The sequence below is a fragment of the Lissotriton helveticus genome, chromosome 3_1, assembly GCF_964261635.1.
Source record: "Lissotriton helveticus chromosome 3_1, aLisHel1.1, whole genome shotgun sequence".
NCBI lineage: Eukaryota > Metazoa > Chordata > Amphibia > Caudata > Salamandridae > Lissotriton > Lissotriton helveticus.
Genome location: NC_136061.1, coordinates 2,087,563,323 through 2,087,584,676, shown reverse-complemented (window position 1 = coordinate 2,087,584,676; position 21,354 = coordinate 2,087,563,323). Strand labels below are relative to the sequence as shown.

General features: G+C 43.7%; 1 protein-coding gene across 3 annotated transcripts in view; it reads left to right on the top strand.

The window, feature by feature from the left end:
• Positions 1–670: 670 nt before the first annotated feature.
• The window catches only part of LOC144824122 (aminopeptidase Ey-like), an 836,887-nt gene continuing 816,203 nt past the window's right edge, over positions 671–21,354 (top strand). Inside the window, exon 1 of one of the 3 annotated variants that reach the window (XM_078683237.1) lies at positions 671–807. The gene's annotated coding sequence lies outside the window, so the exon portion shown is untranslated. Of the gene's footprint in view, positions 808–886; positions 1,173–21,354 lie in introns of those variants that run through there. The other 2 variants (XM_078683239.1, XM_078683235.1) reach the window with 2 other exon arrangements.

The window sequence follows — 21,354 nt, the reverse complement described above, 5'->3', positions numbered from 1 at the left end:
AATCATAGATCCGTTATCTGAAAGTTAAGGTAAAAGAGCTTTTCTCTCAAATAGTAAAAGAGCACTGCCTGAACATTTTAAACGCTATGCTATGGGCTAGTTTTTAATATGAGGGGATGATGTCCTGTGCTGGGATTTATGTTTACTTTCAATTCTCTTATCTATCGGTTGCCATTTAGCATTTTTGGTGTTTTTATCCTCTGTCCCTGCTGATGTGTGTGTATGTTCTGTTCTAGGGATGGAATTCCTGAGGGGTACTTAAGAAAGTGAGGGAGGAGGGGGCGATTATCCACTTGCGTAGAGGTGACTGTGACTGGCACCAGCACGTGATCCTATAGATACATATAAACCTATCAGTTGTTTCCGCATGGCTGTGGCGCTTCTCGACTCCACACTAACATAAAAGCATAACATCTTCCACGAGGGGTGCTGCGGCGCTGCAGCACCTTAGAGGTCAAGGCGGCAAGGACTGTTAATGACCCCATTTTGTGATTTTCTGCCATAATTTTAAATCCGTGACTCTGAAAACTGCCACTACATCATGTCTTGTGGGTCTTACTCATGTTCGACTAGTGAATAATAGTCACCTCCCACGCTTTGCTCACGACTGGAAGAAACACAGCTTATGTAGTGAACCACAATGAAGTCACTTCTAAAGTACCTTCCACTGAGCGTACAGTCAGCATGTGATTCAAGCAGCTCCGGGACCACAAACAGGCCGCGCGCTCCCACGGAGTGAGAGGAGCCCAGAGCGAGGACCGAAGAGGTTAACACAGAAAGTGCGCCGCTGCTCGTGCTTTACAGTAGGTCAGGTTACTTGTCTCTTAAGTTCTGAGAGAAAAAAACACCCGTTTCTAATTTAAAGGGGAGGCAGAGGGGCTAATTTGAGGGGATTTCAGCAACAGTGCAGTTGGTGTGTGGGTGCGTGTTTGAGTGTGTGAGACAGACACGGGCAGTGAAGGGAGGGGGGTGCGTAACTGCTTTAAAAAAGCAATCAATAGCCGTTAGAGTAGAAGTCCCGAGACCCACCATCTGCTTTCTATGAACGCGACTACAAAAAGGACAAAAAGCAATATTTTTGGCTTCGATGGATTTGTATCTCTGGCTGGGCTTTTGGAGGGGCTGAGTGTAATTTTCGACAGAGCAAACACCTCAGAGAATAATAATTCAAGGTAAGTGGACGTGGCTGGGTTCAAGGCTGTTGCTTCTGGTGGTGGTGGGGGTTGTTCCGAAGTTAGTGTTCTTTCTCTATCTTCTTGGCACTCCAGGGCACAGGGTGGCACGGCCTCTGCGTAGCTCCAATGTGTTTTCCCTCCGTGCTCAATTTTCCTTTGCTTACCCATAGTTGTCTGCTGCAGCTTGCAACAAAAGGTGATGTTTCCACATATTCACATCTTTCCATCCTCTAAAATGCTCAAATCAGCAGAGGCCCATGTGATGCATGAACCCCCCTGTCTGCCTGATCTGCGGGAGGCGACAGTTCTGTGAAATGATAAATGTTCATACAATGTTTTATAAAGTATTACAGTGTTTATTTACCCTTGTGTTCATCCAGCATTGGCAGATAAGTGCGCAGCGACACGGTGAAATGCTATGATCTGCTGAGGATCACACAATGTTAGCCGGTGAGAAACAGAACTCACGCTGCTCAGTTCCATAGCCAGGCTAGTCCTCCACCTCTGCTCGCCCTTCAGTCCTTTCTTCATTAAACGCTGGAGTCTGAAGCCGCCAGCACCGTTTTCGTGCGTTGACCGACCTCGTGTGACTCCACTGTGAGACGCAGGGTCCGCAGCCCAGCCCTGACAGGGCATACCGTGCAGAGCGATCAAATATTTACACCGAGTAGGGACTCAACTGATGGAGCTCATCACTCCCTGGTCTCATCCCGTTTAGTATCGGTCCTGAAACTGAATCCTAAAGCACGTGCACACGCCGCAGCTTTACTCTCAAAACGTTTGTGTCCGGTTGAAATCCCCTAGAACACGCTTCATGTCGGAGAAAGCACAGAGTGTGCACTGCGTGCTGTGCCTTGGTCTAATGGTAATGGATACATTAAATATGTATAGTATCCGCTAATCTCTATTTATTCAGCACTTAACTCTCTTTGAGCCTGCTGTCCTATCTAGGAAATCACTTCAGAGGTTCGGTCTCCTCCGCAAGAAAGGCAAGTGCTGGCTCCTCGCCATCCCAGCATCCCATAACCAGGCGCGTAGCTTAATGTGAGGAAGGGGGGTGATGGGGTTGGGCTGTTATACTCCCTTGGTAAATATAATTTCTGATAAATTGTTGGCTACAGGTGTTTTCAGTCGGGTATGATGAGATGTTTGTCGGATTTCACCAGGAAGGTATTTTAGGAATTTCAACAATCTATGTATGCCAGCGTGAATGTCGGAAAATCTGAAGGTCAACCCCACTTCGCCCCCAAACTTACTAACCAAGCAACGCTTCTGCCCAGAGCAGCGCTACGTGCACACTGTCGTAATATTAAATGGCATTCTAAGTTTGAATACCGTGGTAACATGCTAGACCATATTATTACACCACAATGACGTACGCATTACAAAGAGCATAAGACGCCCACAACTCGCGTCTTTTCATCAAATCGCTGCATGTTTTTGTGGCTAAGGGTACCGTGTAGTCCAAAGAGATCTGCGCTGACCGCCCCAGAGGACCCTTGCTTAGTTAAATCACATTTTGCAGAACACACAGGGTGCGCCACACAGGGTTTAAATTGTATTTTAATTCACCCCACAGGCCCGGAGCCAGGAAGCTCCTGGCAAGAGAGCAGGAGGGCCGAGGCATCTGCAGAAAAAATAACACCGCACTCCCTTGGAAGCCCTCTCATTTTCACGAGCTGGAACTGACGCCTGTCTTGTGGCGGGGGTGCTGGGAGTTTAGAGGAGGCCAGTGGGAGTGTCATCTCATTGTCGTTATAACTCCTTTAAAAACATATATTTTATTGTTTTTTTAACACGGTATACAGGATCGTATAGCAGTCTGCGCAAGGTTACTGTAAAATCGCTAATGTTGTGCACACTTATGCGCCCAAATGTATAGTTATAACTCCTCTCGAACACTGTGTTTAGCCCTGGGAGTTCAACTGTGTTGTGTGCTGATTTGCTGTAAAGGTGTAGGGCTGTCTTCTTAATGGGGTTATTGGTAAAGCATTTGTGCAAAACACACGCAGGAACACAGTGAAAACACTACAAATGGACGGCACACCAGCTAAGAAAAATAACTGTTAGAAATGGGGGTTTCAAGCTGGCAGTGGATTGCACACTGTCTAAGTAGGGACCCTTCCTTCTGCCAGAATAAGGGAGTTACACACACAGGTAAGCCCTGCTCACCTCCTTGGTACGAGCAGTCAGGCTTATGTCAGAGGCAACGTGTAAAGTATTTGTACATAGCGCACAGTGACACAATGAATAACCTGTACGTTTATTGTTCCGTTGTTTAAAATCTTAACAACAACGGTCCATAACACAGTGAAAACGCTACAAATGTACACCACACCAGTTTAGAAAAAGAAAGTATCTTTATTAAAACCAAACAAGACCAAAAAAACACAAAGTACCTCAAATGAGTTAAAATCCACAAGGCAAAAAAGCTGCAGAGGAGGGAAGCATCATAAAATACAGTGATGCGTCGGTTCCTGAGTTCACGAGGAGGTTGCATCAGTTCTGCTGCACGTAGGAGAAGTTTTGCACTTTGTGCACAGGTGTGATGAATGTTAACCTGGATGCACTGTATGTCGATGCAGTGGCAGCAAACAGGCAGTGCGTCGATTTCTTCAGCCCCACAGCAGGGCTTGCGTCCAAGTCAGTGCGGGGGTCTCGGACTTTAGAGACAGAGGGCCTCATTTATGAAAAGTGACGCATCGCTGCGTGAAAACAGCGATGCGTCACTTTTCACTGCGCTCTCCCTGCGACATGATTGATGCGTCATATTTATAATATGACGCATCATGGCGCAAGGAGTTACAGATACGTCAGTATTTCTGACGTATCTGTAGGCGCAAAAGTGACGCATTGCTGGAGTGTGTCACAAAAGTGACGCAACTCCAGCAATGCTTCCTTTCACATGGGGAAAGCCCCATGTGAAAGGGCTTGCGTCAGTCTTACGCCTGCTGTGAGGCAGGCGCAAGATTTTGACCCAACAGCGTCCTAAAAGTGACGCAGTGAAATCTCATAGATTTCACTGCGTCACTATTACGAGGCTTTTTGCAGGTGAACGCCCCCTCTGCATACATTATACCCGACGCAGGTATAATGTAGCGCAGGGGTTTACAAAGTGACGCATCTGCTTAGATGCATCACTTTGTAAATAGTGCGCATCAGGAGGCATGTTTTACGCCGCCGATGCGTCACAAAAAGTGACGCATCGGAAGCGCAAAACTCACGCAAGACCTCATAAATGAGGCCCAGAGTGCGCAGCGGTTTCAGCGGTCTGCTGAGGGGCCCTGCGTCAATTTCTTCAGCAGCATGACGGTGGTGTGACAACATTTCTCCCAACAGACAGTGCTGATTCAGAAAAAACGGAGCTGGAAGGGCAATTAATCATTTACGATGGTTTTAAGCAGGTCCACAATTCAGGTCAGGACTCTCAGCAGTTGAGTTCAGGGATGCTGCAGTTGAAGTCTGGCCCTGAGACTTCCTAATAGGAGGCAAGCACACACAAGCCCTTGTAGAAGCTTCACAAGAAGGATACACAGCAAAGGTATAGTCCTTTTCCTCTCCATAGCAGAGGCAGCAACTGTAGGTCAACCCAGCAAATCAACACATAGCAAAGGAGCTGTACTCCTCCTCACAGCTCTTCTACTCTTGTCCTTGGCAGAGGTTCCTCTTGATCCAGAAGTGTTAAAAAAGTCTAGGATTTTAGACTCGAAACTTATACCCCTTTTGGCCTTTGAAGCAGGCACTTTTCAAGGCATTGTCTTTGTAGTGCACAAGTTCTTGTCCTGCCTGGTCTTGGCCAAGACAAACTCCAGGGGGGCAGAGATAGCATTGTGAGAGGCCAGGCACAGCCCTATTCAGGTGCAGGTGACAGCTCCTCCCACCACTCTAGCTCATAAGGCCCATCAGCCTGGTGATGGGCAACCCCCGGCCGAGTACTCCCTTCCGCCAGCAGAGTTTGCAGAGTTCTACCAACTCCGTCCTTCGCTGTAAACGCGAAGTTGCGGCAAAACTCCGACACCGTGGTGGAGCACACTTTAAATGTTTTTTTTTAAAAACACTTACCTTCTCTGCGGGCCGCCCTCCTCCTCGCCACACATGCGCAGTTCATGCAAGACGTAATACGTACGGGGACGCGAGGAGGAGGACGACTGAAAGAAGGAGACACCGCGGCCAGGAGGAGCGCGGCCGGCAGTGGAGGTAAGTGTTTAAAATAGCAATTTTTTTACAGCTTCCCATGGGCCTGCGGCAGAGCGGATCTCAGTGTAGTTCTCAGATTTTTTTTTGGTCCGACTTGAGGGGTGCCTTACATGTAGTTAAAGGGTAAGTTAGTACCTGGCAAGTGGGTGCACTTGCAAGGTCGACATGGCTGTTTAAAACTGCACCCACAGACACTGCAATGACAGGCCTGAGACATGTTTACAAGGCTACTCCTGTGGGTGGCACAATCAGTGCTGCAGGCCCACTATTAGAATTTGATTTATGGGCCCTGGGCACATACAGTGCATTTACTCGGATCTTACAAGTAAACCAAATATGCCAAACATGCATAACCAATCTGAACCATAATTTAACCATAATCATAACAGAGAGCATATGGGCTGTAGCACTGATCAGCAGTGGTAAAGTGCCCAAAGTCCTACAGCCAACAAAAACAAGTCTGAAAAATAGGAGGTAAAAAGTTTGATGATAAACCCGCAAAAAGGGACAGGTCCAACAATAACCTTATCTTCATCTGATTCAAACAAGTCCAAAAATGACAAAATCCAACATACACATGTAAAGATGCCACTTTCAAATGTTCAAAACAGTTCAGTTCATAGGAATCTATGGATGCGCCACTATTATGGCAAAGTACCTGGGATGTGTCAAAATAAAAAATTGAAACTAGTGCAGGGGACATGAGGCACCGGAAAGCAAAGCGATGCATCAATTCCTTACTCGCAGTAGCGGTGATGCGTCGATTCTGTACTGCCAAAGGAGGTGATGCATCAGTTCCTTGCTGCGGTGCAGAAGAGGTGATGCATTGATTCCTTACTGCGAGGGGAGGTGATGCATTGAACTCTGGACAATTGGCCTTGTTTCATTACTGCTGGGTAACGTTGATGAAGAACTTGTCACAGAGGTGCGATGCATCAAAATTCCGGATGTGCTCGGTCAATGCGGCGGTGGTGAGGAGGCGCTGCGATGATTTTGCAGCGGTGTGGCAGGTGATGTGTCAATCTCTTCAGCTGCACAGCAGGCCTGCGCCTGAGTGGGTGCCTCAGACATTGGAAACACTGTGCTTAGGACTCAGACTGCTGTGATATTTCACCCACACAGGAGGTGCTGTGTCGATTCTGCGGTCACACTGTGGCGATGTGTGGATTTATCTTCCTCATGGAGGTACTGCATAAGGAAAAACAGGTGCTGAAGAGTGATGCATGGATTTTCTTCTCTTCTATGCAGCGAAGCCACCTAAAGGGCCCAGAACTGGAACGGGCACCACTTGGCAGGTCAGAACTCCCAGGAATGGAGTTCAGGGGCTGCAGGTGAAGTCTTTGATGGCCCTGAGACTTCTTAACAGGAAGCAAGCACACACAAGCCTTTAGAGAACCTTGGCAAACAGTATGTAAAAGCAAAGTTCAGTCATTTTACAGTCCAAGACAGAAGCAGCAAGCACAGAACAACACAACACATCAACAAGCAGAGTGGCAGCTATTCTTCTTGGTAGATTCACCTCTTGGCATAACACAAGAAATGAGAGGAGAGGTCCAAGGGAGAAGGTTTAAAACCCTGCAAGGAAAATATCCTCTTTAGAATACAATTATAAGACAAAAAATCCTCAGGTCTGTGCTAGCACAAAGAAGCCTGGGAAGTGACGAGCTAGTGTCTCACAAAACCTCCATTTGGGAGAAATCCCTTTTAGGATGAATACCCTCACCCACCATAGGTGGTATGCTTCATCATATGGGTATCTCCACTTAGTGGGAAAACCTAGTCCTACTAAGGGCTATAACCTCCTCAATGTGAGGAAGGAGCTCAGGGATGTGTTTAAGATGTCGCTACACCATCAAGGAGGATGCAGTTCATGTACCACAATGGGGTACTGACGGACAGAGCGGAACCCCTTCATTGAGCTGTTGCAAGGTTGAGGTGTGGCCGCTTATCCAACACTTTGGGTACATCCAATAAATCAGAAAAAGAAAGAATAGGATTACTGGTTTGGTATCACTATCACATTTTTTCAACTTCTTTTTAGCAGCAGCATTATCTTCTTCAGATCTTAACGAAAGCCTAGATACTTCCTTAGATCACCAGGTTGAATCATGTAGACCGTCTTTTGATACTAAGCAATTTAAATGAATGAATGAATGAAAAGCTTTTGTAAAGCGCATGGCTACCAGAGGCCTCCCAGCGCTACAAGACACACCTGAACCAAAAACAGAAGCAAGATCAGCCAAACAGAAAAGTTTTAAGGAGTTTTCGTAAGCAAAGATGGTTGGCCTCTAGACGAATAGATTCTGGCAATTGATTACACCTTTGAGCAGACATGACCGAAAGTCGCTTAAATCTCGGGACAGCGGCGAGATATTTTGACTCCGAGCCGAGGGATCTTGTCGGGACATATAGAGAAACAATGGATTGGAGAATCGGTGGCAGTTTCGACGCTAGAGATTTGTGGACAATGTATAAGGCTTTAAATTGAACTCTTTTGTCTACGGGCAGCCAGTGCAATGCTCTAATGTAAGGCTTAGCAGATTCTCTGGTATGAGCATGCATCAAAAGTTGTGCCGCACAATTTTGGACCGTTTGGAGTTTTTTTATGGTAAGAAATGGTGAGCCCAAGTACAGCACGTTAGCATAATCAAGCCTGGATAAAATCAATGCTTGGATGAGGAGTTTCTTGGCATCAAAAGGCAGGAGGGAAAGGATCTTCCTAATCTTCTTAAGAATGCCATAACATGAGCCAGCAACTCTAGATGCCTGAGTCTTAAATCTCAAGTTATGATCAAACCATACTACCAGACTTTTTACTTGGTCTTTGGGGGCAGGCATATCTCCCATGCATTTCGGCCATAGGGAGTCGTTCATCAAACCAGTAGGCTTTCCCAAAAACATCAACTCAGCTTTAGCCGAATTCAGTTTGAGGAAAGAAGAGTCCATCCAAGCCGAAACTTTCTCCAAGCAGTTTGCCAGGATGGACTTATCGTTGTTCATCAGATTGAGAGACACAATAAGCTGAGTATCATCAGCATATGTGACAATCTTAACCTCAAACGGCTCGACGATCTCAGCTAAGGGACGCATGTAGACGTTAAAAAGTGTGGGGCTCAGTGAGGAGCCCTGAGGAACCCCACACTGTAATGGCATCCAGTCAGAGGTGGCGTTGTCCTCAAACACAAAAAAAGAACGCTCAGCCAAAAAAGACTTCAGCCATTTATGTAAGAAGCCTGTCACTCCAATCTCTCTAAGTCTAACCAGTAGAAGCTGGTGGTTGACGTATCGAAGGCTGCGCTGAGATCAAGCAAAATGATCGCAGCGGAGCCTCCTGAGTCAAGGATTTTTTTGGCCTCCTCGACAACTGAGAGGAGGGGAGTTTCGGTACCCTGTTAGGGCCTAAAGCCCGTTTGAGAAGGGTGGAGACAGTGATTTTTCTCAAGGAAATTCGAGAGCACAGAGTTAACGTACTTTTCGCAAATTTTGGCGATCTGGGGAAGAAGCGATATTGGTCGGTAGTTAGAAAGGATTCTAGGGTCCCATGAAGGCTTCTTCAAAAGGGCTTTTACCCTAGCTTGTTTCCACTGGGAGGGGACTACCCCAGAGGAGAGAGAGCTATTAACAAGATCTAAAAAAACAGTGGCGACTGAGTCAAACGCCTGGGAAAGCATACGGGGGGAGCTGCATTACTAGGGGAGCCAGATTTTAAACCCTCCAGTAGTGATTTAAGAGTGTCCATATCCATAGATGGAATAAAGTCGATGATAAGGGATGGGAGAGGAAGGAAGTCTCTAATAGAAGGGGGATTACTCCCGTCTCCTGGGGCAAGAAGAGGAGGGAAGGCTTGATAAATATCCTGAATTTTCTTATGGTAAAAGAGCGCCAGATTATTGCAGTGGGCAACTGCATCTTCAGGAAGTATGGAGGGCTCAGGCGGACAAGTAAGGGATTTAGTGATTTTAAACATTTCGCAGGAGGAATTCGCCGCTGACAGTATTTTATTAGTGAAGAAATTGGATTGGGCAGATCTGATCTCGGCTTTATAGGCCTTAACCACTTCTCTATATTTAATTTTCTCCTGAGTAGAAAACTCCTTTCTCCAGGTTCTTTTATGGCGCTTACAAAGCTGTTTCATCTTCCTGAGTTTCGGGGAGTACCAAGCAGCACCATGATCTAATTTCCTACTATAGGACCATTTTTTAGGGATATCGCTATCGAGTGATGTCTCTAACCATTGATTAATTTTAACATTGTCAGACTCGGGGTCACTGCTGAGCAGAGGCCTCTCGCTATCGAGCATGACCGCCCAAGAATCTATAGAAAGTTTAGCCCAATTCCGGTTCCAAGTTATTTCCTGCTCCCTTAATTGTATACACTCCTGTGGAGACCAGGTGAAAGGAACCAAAAAATGATCAGACCAAGGTAGAGGACAGGGTTTATCAACTGTAAGATCATTAATGTTAGAGAAGAGAGGGTCCAGGTGATGAACCTTCGGATGGGTAGATCCCAGCACTTTTTGTTTTAAGGCTAGTGCCTCCAGTATATCGGTAAGCACCTCCGAATCCAGATCGTGAGCCTGATCAAAATGGATATTAAGGTCCCCAGAACTGAAAAGTTAGAGGTAGAGCTAACTGATTTGGCTATGATGTCTGGAAGTTCCTTTTTGAAGCTGATGCAAGGGCAAATGCATACTGCTTTCTGCACTGCTTTTTAATCCTGCCAGTGTGAGCAAGTTAATAAATAGTTTTGTTTTGCTCCTACTAGGTAGTTTTAAGCTCACTATTTTTCTCATCACTTTTTTTAATACACTGCAACCTCACCATTCCATGAATCGTCAGTGGGATTTAGCATCCTTAATGGTGTAGCAACATCTTAAAAATATCCCTGAGCTCCTTCCTCACATTGAGGAAGTTGTAGCCCTTAGTGGGACTAGGTTTTCTCACTAAGAGGAGATACCCATATGATGAAGCTTGCCACCTATGGTGGGTGAGGGTATTCGTCCTAAAAGGGATTTCTCCCAAACTAATATTTTGTGAGACACTACCTCGTCACTTCGCAAGCTTCTTTTTGCTAGCACAGACCTAAGGATGTTTTATGTTATGAAAGAATCTCCTCTTGGTCCAGAAGTGTTCTGAAGTTATGGTGACACAGCTCCGGTACCAGTTTCTGTCTTTTAAGTAGGCAAACGTCAAAGGAAAGCCTTTGTAGTGCACAAGACCCTGCCTTTCCCTGACCTGACATCAGACACACAATACACAGCACTGGAGACAAATTTGTGTGATGGCAGGCACAGCCCTAATAAGGTGTCAGTGACAACTTCTCCCCCCACACTAGCTCAGGAATACCCATCAGCCTGGTGATGGGCCATCAGGATATGCAGGGCACACTTCAGCTCCCTTTGTGTGACTGTCTATAGTGAATGCACAAACAGCCAACTACCAGTGTAAACTAGACATGGATGCCACAGGCAGGTAGAGGCACAGAATTGTAAAGAGAGAAAATGCCCACTTTCTAAAAGTGGCATTTTCAAACACGCAATATAATAACCAACTTTACTAAAAGATGTATTTTTAAAGTGTGAGTTCAATGACCTCGAACTCCAAATATAAATCTCTTCCCAATTGGAAGTTACACTTGTAAGATGTTACAAGGCAGCTCCAATGATACTCTATAGGAGAGATCCTCCTTGCAATAGTCAAAAACGAAATTGGTAGTATATCACTATCAGGATATGTAAAACACACCAGTACATGTCCTACCATTCACACACAGTGCACCCTGTCCATGGGGCTACCTTGGACCGACCTTAGGGGTGTCTTACATTTAGAAAAAGGGAAGGTTTGGGCCTGGCAAGTCACTTGCCAGGTCGACATGGCAGTTGAAAACTGCACTCACAGACACTGCAATGGCAGGCTTTATACATGTTTGCAGGGCTACTCATGTGGGTGGCACAGTCAGTGCTGCAGGCCCACTAGTAGTGTTCGAATTAAAGGACCTGAGCACACACAGTGCACTTTACTAGGGTCTTACCAGTAAACCAAATATGCCAATCAAGAATAACCAATCATATTTACAATTTACACAGGGAGCACTTGCACTTTTGCACTGACCAGCAGTGCTAAAGTGCCCAGAGTTCTAAAACCAGCAAAACCAAATGGAGCAGACAAACAAAGGAGGTCAGAAGCAAAAAAAAGATTGGAGAAAAACACTGCAAGTATGTCAGTTCTAACAACTAATATTAACGTTGTAGGCTCAGCTCTGTATCAAACTATAGCTCAAAATATGCTTTGACTGGATTAAGACCCGAGTTGTTATTTATTGAAATGACTATATCAATCAATTCGTATTTGTAAAGCGCAGCACAGGCATGCCTAGGGGTGCCTGGGCGCTTACGATGCAGTGTCTCCCTTGAAAATCCAGGTCTTGAGTCTCTTTCTGAAGTCCTCCAGGGAGGGAGCTGTTAGGAGGTGATGGGGATGGTATATAAATGGACATATATACAACTATGAGTGAGCTACATAGTGGAAAGACATTGAACCAGAAGAAAGGAAAGTGATTGAAGGAATTCACATAGAAGAATGTTTACTTTATTTTTGGCTTACTTTTACTACTAAAAGAACTAAAGGAAAGCAACATGTTGCTGCTAAATGTGCAATATAGATAAGATTAAAATAAAGAGAAAACATTTGGATAATTAGGCCTCTTTTAAATTAATTCAGTCTATGTGGGAAGAGGAAATTTTAAGATGAAGTATATTTTTGGCTCACATTGTGGAACTGAATATTTATAGGCACATTGGAATACTGGTATTCAGTCTCTGGCATTCAATCCTCTGGAATCAAATTTGACGAAAGGAAATCCTTGCAACGTGAAATGCAGAGATTAAAACATTTTACATGTCTAGTTTTTTCTCATTTTTAAGATTTTTACTGAGAAGACAATACAATCAAAAGACAATCATAATAATCATTAAGAGGTAATAAATAAAATTCATATATCAAGCAGCATGTTTAAAAATGTAAAAACATACATATAAAAACGAATAAAGTCTCATTTTAAAAGAAAAGAGAATGGGGCAATTTTGTTTTGAAGAACCAGGAAAAAAAATTAAGGTATATACTCAATGAAAGTATGCAATAAAAGGTAGCCATAGTAAATCAAACTTAATCTTAGTTTTAACATTTTAAGCAGGAATTGGGTCCTTTCTATGGTTATCAAATATATAATCCTACTAAGTACAAACCGAAAAAGTGGAAGAATATTTCCATGTGGCTGTCTTCTGCCTAAAAGCAATAGCAAGAAAAAGATCCAATTGTTTACCATAACTATATGAGCAATAGTCAGATATAAATATTGAACTAAGAACAGCGTTATTAAAAGTTAAAGACAATATAAAGTTGAATATTAATGAACACTTAGCCCAAACCAATATCCAATAATTATATACATTGGTGCATTTAAAGAACATATAATATATAGTAAAGTACCTACTTCTCTAGCACGCAACCAACATAAATAGGAAGCATTGGAATCAAATGTTGCAATACTTATAGGTGTAATGAACAATCTATAAAAAATAAAGATTAAGGATTGTGTAACTTGCAGCAGATCTGAAAGTGCAAAACGGTTTCTTCCAAATTATTGTTCAAGTAGCTACATCAAAAGTTACTTTCCCAGGTAGGCTCTATAGCCCATTTAATTCTAACTATGGTTGGCTCATTTAACAGTTTATAAATAGCAGCAGATTCAGGGCTGGTGTGACCAAAGACAACATTATAGAGCTTGTTATGTGGTGGACTATTTACATTTTGACAATTGACCATGAGAATGCGTATGTACTTAGGAATAGAGTTTTGAGTAGTTTTGACTGCGGTCAGCTAATAGATCACAAAGAGACATAACGTGCCTAAGTTTAACTTGACAACCTGATTGCTTCTGTAAATTTTTCTTTTACAACAACATTCAAATTCTACCCAATGTAAGTTTGGAAAACACACAAAGAGTAACTCTTCTTTTTTAAGTGCAATGTACAAGCTTTATTTCTAGTATTGCCTTTGTTGTAAACTTCCTTTAAAAACGTGTCTTCTATTTTTACCTTGGAAACATTCTGGAGGGCACACTATTACTTTACTTTTGAAGGTAAAATCTGCTCAAAATTGATAATACTGCAACTATAGGCCTTGGGCCACTGACATGCAGCATTTATCTTGGATTTTTTTCTGAACAGAGACGATACAGTGAGCAAGGCAACTGGTCAAGGTTGTTGGAGACTGTTTTGTCCTTGAGCCTTTTCATAGGAGGCTGGCCAAGGAGCCCTTGGAGTCACAGAGGTAGTCCTGGGTTCTAGAGAATGGTCCTTCTCACTCAGGAAGCAGGAAAGCAGAGTAGAAGTCTCACACAGCAGAGCAGCCCTTCTTTTGAGTCTTCCACGGGTCTAGATGTGTACTGAAGAGTTGGGTCTGAATCTCCACTTTGTATCCCTGTTGCCAACTTTGAAGCAGGAGATGTTTACATCCCCAATGGTTTTAGAATTACCTCCTTTCTTGCTTTGGCCCCCGCATGTCTGGAGACACAAAAGACTAGTGTGAAACCCTTTATGACTGTGCTGAGACAATGTCTTTGTGATGTGCAAGTGTGGTAGGTGACAGCTCCACCCCCCTTGCCAAGTCAGAGATGGTCCATCCTGCCAACACTCATTCCCTCTCTGTCTTACTGTCTGGGAACAATACACAAAGCTCATAACAAAGTAGGAGCCTAGAGGGAAAACGGGGACTCAGGTTACCCTCCACTCAAAGAATTATCAACAAAAAAACCTGGTCCCAGCTATCATAGGCTTTCTAGAACATCACCTGCCTCCTACTGTGTGAAGGTATATATAGTCCGCAACACATTTGCGTTACTAAACAGGGTGTGCCTCTTTCCTTACTAAAAACTTCTGCGTGGTTGTGTCTACATATATTCCTACCTCCCTTTCGATTCTCAGAGTGTAGTGAAAAAATGTGTGTAGGGAAGGAAGGAACCTCACGGGAGCAACCACCAAGGAACTGCTGACTGGTACTCGTCAGTGTGTTCCGCTTATCATCATTGGCTCCTTCCAACCACAAAAGAAAATGTAGTGAATAAATGTGTAGGTGATTCGTAAGAACTCAAATTTGAACCTAACTGCTTGCACCTATAATCGCCCAATCACCTGGGTGAGAGCACCGCTATTCATTTCTCCACCCCACTAAAACTGAGCTAGATACCACTAGCTAAATGGTATGCTTTATTTTCTGCTGGGTATCTGCTCAACTTAAAACTAACACTCTCCTGTTGATCCTCGTTTTAACCTATTTGAAGCCAACATGTTTCGTTGCCTGTCATTCATGGTCGGCAACTTCTTCAGGGCTAGGGGTCAGTGCCATACTCTGCTGTTATTATCCAGCACTCAAACCTGGTGGTTGCCACTCAATGGCATACCTGCAGCCACCAATTTGACGGGCATGTGCATCTCCACGTCTGTCAATTTCAGTCGCAAACCGTTGACTGGACCGCCACCTGACATGTGTAGTCTAGGGCTCCCGTTCCGCCTGACAATACACAAAGACCAACTGCCAGCTACACTCAGCCACATGACCCGGGACACACGCTTCAGAAACCAAATGGTTGAGACAAGAAAATTCCCACTTTCTAAAAGTGGCATTTTTATGTCTGTGACTTAAAATCTAACTTTACCATTAAAGAGGCTGTTAAAGTACAGTTACTTAGCGACCAAACTCGGCATTCCTAGCTGCTCCCAATTCAAAGTTTTTACTTATTAAAGGTACCTAATATTATCTTATGGGAGAGGGAGACCTTGAAATAGTGAAAAACAAATTAAAGAGTTTTTCACAACCAGGACATGTGAAAGTTAAAAGTACATGTCCAACCTTTTATATACAAAGCACCCTGCCATATGGTCTGTTTAGGGCCTACCCTAGGGTTGCCATATGTCTTTAAAAGGAAGGCATTGGCCTGACAAAAGGTTTATTTTGCTAAGCTGAATTGGCAGTTTAAACCTGCATTTATTCTGCATTGGCAGGCCTGAGGAATATTTAAAAGGCTACTTAAGTGAATGGCACAATTAGTACTGTATGCCAACTAGTACCATTTAATTTAATAGGGTCACGGTTACATGCAGTGCCACTTTACCGGGATCTTACAAGTAAATTAAATGTACCTATCGGGTGAAAACAATTTTTCCTATGTTTATGGGAGATAGTACAAGCACTTTAGCACAGGGAATCCAAAGCAGGAGGACAGAAGGCAAACAGATGGGGGACAACCACGGCAAGGATGTCAGATTCTAGAGAAGCGTAACAAGTTGGATCCTTTGATACAATAAGCTTGTAAGACTGCTCCCAGAAGTAAGACATCAGCTGCGTGGAATTAATAGCAGTTCAGTGTTGCATGTTGTAATCCTGACTAGTCTGACTTTTACAATTCACAAGTAATTACACAACCTACACATTGAGTCTACGTCACAAAAGTTATCAAGTGGGGCACTGCAAAACTATATCATTATTGGTCTTCTTTTCAAATTTCTGGAAGGGGCATTTTCATGCACAAAAATATTCCTGAGAGGCCTTTCCTTCTTTCTAAGTGAGCTGCAGCACACATGAAAAGAGGAATAAATGAGGAGAAATAAAGTTATTTCTCCTCGTTATGCCTCATCTCAGGAGACATGAGGGCTTAGCGGGTCCCCAGGTTTACATTGTACAGCTGGAGAAGCATTTAAATCCATGAGCATTGTATGGGAAGACCCATTGCAATGACCATGAAATGCCTCCTGAGTGCAGAGTAAGTCAACGGAACGATTTGCGCTGCCTAGTCTTACTCTATATCAGGGGTCTCCAACCTTTTGTGAAGTGAGAGCTACTTCTGGTCAGTGAAAATCGCTGTGAGCTACTAAACCCCAAGCAACTCGCGTATGGTTCCGAGAGACCCCCCACGCCCAGTTTTATAGACTTTAAGCCTAATTTCTTGCACACTAATAATACTGCAACACAATGCCTCCCCTTTCTTCATTATCACAAATGACAGCACTTCAAAATGCATAAGTTTTGTGTGCACTGTACAAAATCTGTGCTGCTATGCATAGCCACCCTATGTGGCCTTGAATGGCCTCATAGATATGGAGGCAAGACAGGACAAATTGCTGTGGTGTATTACTCTGCCCCAGGGAGGCATTCCATGAGTGGAGTATGGGTGTTACCATGCATCCACCAATAGATTTTGGCACATTCTCAAATTCCCTATAAGTGTTGGACCTGGAAATACGTCAAATTGCAACACTACCTCAGGTGAGGCGTAACCAGGAGAAATACCTTTAAAGCTCCTCTTTTTTTCCCTTTTTATATGTGTGCTGCATTCTGCAGCACACATAGAAAGAGGAAAATGCCTCAGAAGATTGTTTTTGTGCAAGACGTGCCCCTTCCTGCGCAAAAAAAATTCTATCTGCAACACAGGCACCCTTGCAACACGGCACAGGGTGCCTGCGTTGGCACTAGGCAGCAGTTTGTGTGCCAGTGCAGGGTAAGGATAGGAATGTGTCATATAATGATAAATACAGCATATTCCTGTCCTTTACCTTAGGGCAGCAAGGCGGCTTGTTGCGCTATGTGAAAGTTTGCTAAATTTTCCCCCCAGAATAAGGTACCATAGCGCTATGGCATCATGAGAACTGTCACAGGACTCATGATGGTATGCATGCAGGGACTCGCCATTCACTCTTTAGTGTTGTTGTATTTCCAGGCCCCAATATACAAGCATCAGTCTCCTCCCACACATGCGCAGCCAGCATGAACTGTCCACTCTCCCCAGTACTGGACTGGACTGGACATAGCTCGACTTAAAAAGAATCACCATAGTCTGGCCTACACAGAAGCTCTGCTTGACTCAATGGGATTTCCTGAGCTGTTGTCTTGCGCAGCCTTTTATATTTTTAAACAATTGAAATATATAATGTTCAGTTTTGGAAAACGAGATCTGGTGCTCAATATGGAGTAACTGACCATATAAAGGTTTCTCATTGAAACTGTGTTGAATGTGTACAGCCTCGTGAGAAGTGAAAACAAAATATGCAGGTATATTAGTAGTGGCATGGTGGGGCAGTAGCTGGTGAGGCTGGATTATTGGAACCCCAAGGTGATGGGATTATTGGGTCAAACTAAACCAGACCTCAACTAAACAGGATGCTGTACTGACGGTTTTAACATTTCATATATTTTTACACTTTAAGTGATGAGCCCAGAATCAAGAATTTATGATGATGCAATGTGCCAGCCTTAATTACATTTCGGATTTTCTGTGCAGATGTGAGATGGTTAATATTTAAAATGGAAATGTATCTATGCGATCTTCAGACAACAGCCATGTAACAAACAAGGCCTGTCAATTACAGCGCAGAGGGGGTGTTGCTACATGTGCTTAGCTGTGTGGTTTCTCTCGTGCCTTTGGATAAGTTTGGTATTAGACCCGTATTTCACTACGTGTGCAGCGTGTGGTGTAGTGTGTGATGATCAACTGTAATGCACAGCTCTCTTATTATTACACTATGGTGCCACTACAGTCAGGCAGAGGTAATTTTGGGAAGAGAGGCTGCCACCCTAATACAGTGTTTACCAAGTGCAAGAAGGCTTAGGAAAAATACAAATCTGCTGCTTGCTCATTTTTCGCCTCTTTAAAGCAGAAGGAAAACATGGACGCAGAGGGGTCCAGAAGAGGGGGCACATACAGATATGGATCGGGTAATGCTAAGTTCTGAATTGCAACATGTCCCCAATTCTAGGCCTGGTAACTTGTAATGCCGGGTAGGTGGGTGGGAGATACCGGCTGCTGGAATCTTTACTGTTACGCAGGTAGGGGATAAACTCTTCACCACTATATTTATATTCCTTGGCTTGGTTTATTGCCACAAATTACTAATGTACTCTTCTTTTTGCGTGCCCTACTGAAGTACATCATATATATTAACATACCTTTCGTGTTTGTTTACTTTACTGGGCATATTTGCAACATTATGCAGCCCAAATGTTGTTTTCTTTCAAATGGACCTTTATATATTAATGCCGAGTCACACAAAGGTGTTCAAGGGCATTACAAATTAATACAAAAGAGAAGTGGAAAGGGAGGAGAATGAGGACATCACATTAAATAACAGCTTCCTGTGAAAAAAACAGCAGCAGCTGCAAATAATAACGGTTGTGCTTTTTGTCTCGTGGAAATAAAGACTTAAAAAAAGTAATTCTTATCTTTTGTAAGACACCTGACATGGAGAGTCTGGTGTGCTCCCACGGCTTACCTGCTACTCTGCTGAAAAGGGCAAATGGAGCGGTCCCGGCAGTTCAATGCTGTTTGCCTTGGGTGATCTGACAACCAGCTGCTCTGTCCTGCCGTGCCTAATACAGCACCATTCTTGGAGACCCTGGCTCTATATCTATGAGGCCATTCAAAGCCACGCAATGATTTTGTAGTGGTCACCAAAAGGTCACAAAAAATGATGCTCTGCTTGCACAAGGGTCTCATAAATATGCCCCTTAGTTTAGTTTTCATGAAAACCATCGAAAGCATGTAAACGTAAGCTAAAATTATTACTACTGATGATCACACATTTGATTACCTCTCTTCTGTAATGTAAAGTAATAAAAATAGTTGTAAATAGTTGTAATTACGTTTTATAAATGGTCCAATAACGAGGAGATCATTTCAACTATATAATACATATGATAAAGATAAGAATTCAGACATCTCATTTAAGGATCTTTGCCAATCAGTTTATTAAACACTAAGGGCCAGATGTAGGTAATCCCAGATTACCGATTCTTAAATACCGAATCATACTGATTCGGTATTTAAGAACTGGCAATTGGGATGTAGGCATTTTTACCGAATCAATTACCGAAACGGGAATATTCGGTAATTACCGAATCGGTATTTACCGATTCGGTAATTGCCATTGATTACTATGGGCCTTGAGGCCCATAGGAACCTATGGCAATTACCGAATCGGTAAAAACCGATTCGGTAAAAATACCGAATTGACAAGGGGGACTGGGTGTCACTTTGTTGCACCCCTGATTCAGGCTCAGGGCATGTATGTGTGCCACATGGCACACGTGTACATGCACAGATGTGCATGTACACAGGAATTCGTTATTTACCATGCAATAGTATTACATGGTAAATAACAAATTCTTAGGGGCCTGTGGCACTGTTTCCAGTGCCACCTACATATAGATTTACCGATTCGGTAAATTTACCGAATTGGTAAATTTACAGATTCTGTAAAATATTGTCCCCCTACATCTCAATCACCAAATACCGGTCGGTAACGGCCGAAATCGGCCGTTACCAACCGGTATTTGGTGACCTACATCTGGCCCTTTGTCCTTTATTTCAAATTAATTTAATCCATTTCTTAAAGCGTTCCCTTATCTGTTCTTCTGATTTACCTTTCATTAACAAAGCTGCAGTTGCTTTAAATGTTTCTTTTGAATATGATTTTTGCGCAATTTTCTTTGCAACGAATATACATTTCGATAAGTGCAGTCATTTCCCTTTTTGGGTTTCACAAGTCCTTTGTGGGTGGTCTCAGATGATATAATCGTATAGTATCTTTAAATTGCTTTACATTATTTATTTATAAAATTTTATATAGCGCAAACAAGATCCCGAGGGATATCAGAGCGCTTTACATTGCAAAATAAATACAATACAGGCCCGTGGGCTCAAGCGTATTTTAAGCTAAGTCGTGTGGAGTGTGGAGTATGCTTGTTTCCTCAAATCTTGTTGATTTCCGTTATTTAGGTATTTATCTCCATGTTATGTTTTTATCTAGGTAACTGCTCATCATTATCCCTTCTGTAGTGTCGTGTCTCCTGCCTGTCGAAAAACACAAATCTCCCTGGTTGTACTGGGAATGTCTGTACAATCAAACATGCAAAGAAATGCAGGCCGCAGCATGTTCCCAAGGGCAGGACAATTGTCCTCATAAGGTCCTAAAGCAGACATAGCATATAATGCCTCGCCAGTAAATGCAGACCACAGCATAGTACTGTACTACTTCTAAGAGTCGCCCAGCGATCCCTGCTTGTTAAGGTACACCTCTTGCAGACCCATGCGGCACTAGGGTAATGGGGGCTTCCCAAATCATGAGAGGTGCAGGCATGACCGTGGCTTTTTGGATTGTTCTAATGTCTTTGAAATATTTAGTGCAACTGAAGAGAGATCAGCCAAACCTCCAAAATCCTTCATCCTAGTAGCCTTTATCTACTTTGTCAGATGCAGAAAGAAGGGAGAGGGTCCGGCTTGGCAGGATGGCTTTTTTGATAAAATTAACTAAGGCAGCTAAGTACCTTGCCCTAGTAGGCGTAGACAATATATTCTCACAGATTGTCCATTCAATTCATTGTTGTCATTGTCAAGCTCTGGTGCATCACAGGACTAGCTTTTGTGCAGCTCCGCGTGCATAATTTTAAAATTACCTCTTTTTGTCTAATTAGTTGATTTTATTTCTATTTTCCCCTGTTTTTAACTGGCCTCGCATACTTGCACCTCTGTCCCCCTTACCTGCACTGTAATCGGGAAAACACCGCATTTCGCGGGTCCCTCGCCCTGTCTCGTGTGGCGGCCATCTTTGGTTGGGCACACGCCCGGCGGCGCTTCATGCTCCCAGCGGTCTAGTCGCTAGGAGGCTAGACCAGCATAAAGCAAGGCATGCTGACGCGCAGCGGTAACGCGCAGCGGGATCGCCAAAATATCGCCGGAGTTTCGCCTGAGTTCTGCCCGTCTGCGCCCGTCCGCGCTGAGGATGGGCTGCAGGACGGGCAGTACACTGACGCTTTGTATCTTAGCTCGGGCCAGTTACCCCACGATCCTTCTGCCATTCGTGTAACGTATTCTGCATCTACTCTACGATCTTTGCGACCCCATATATCCGCCCGTTGTACGTTATGTACTCTGC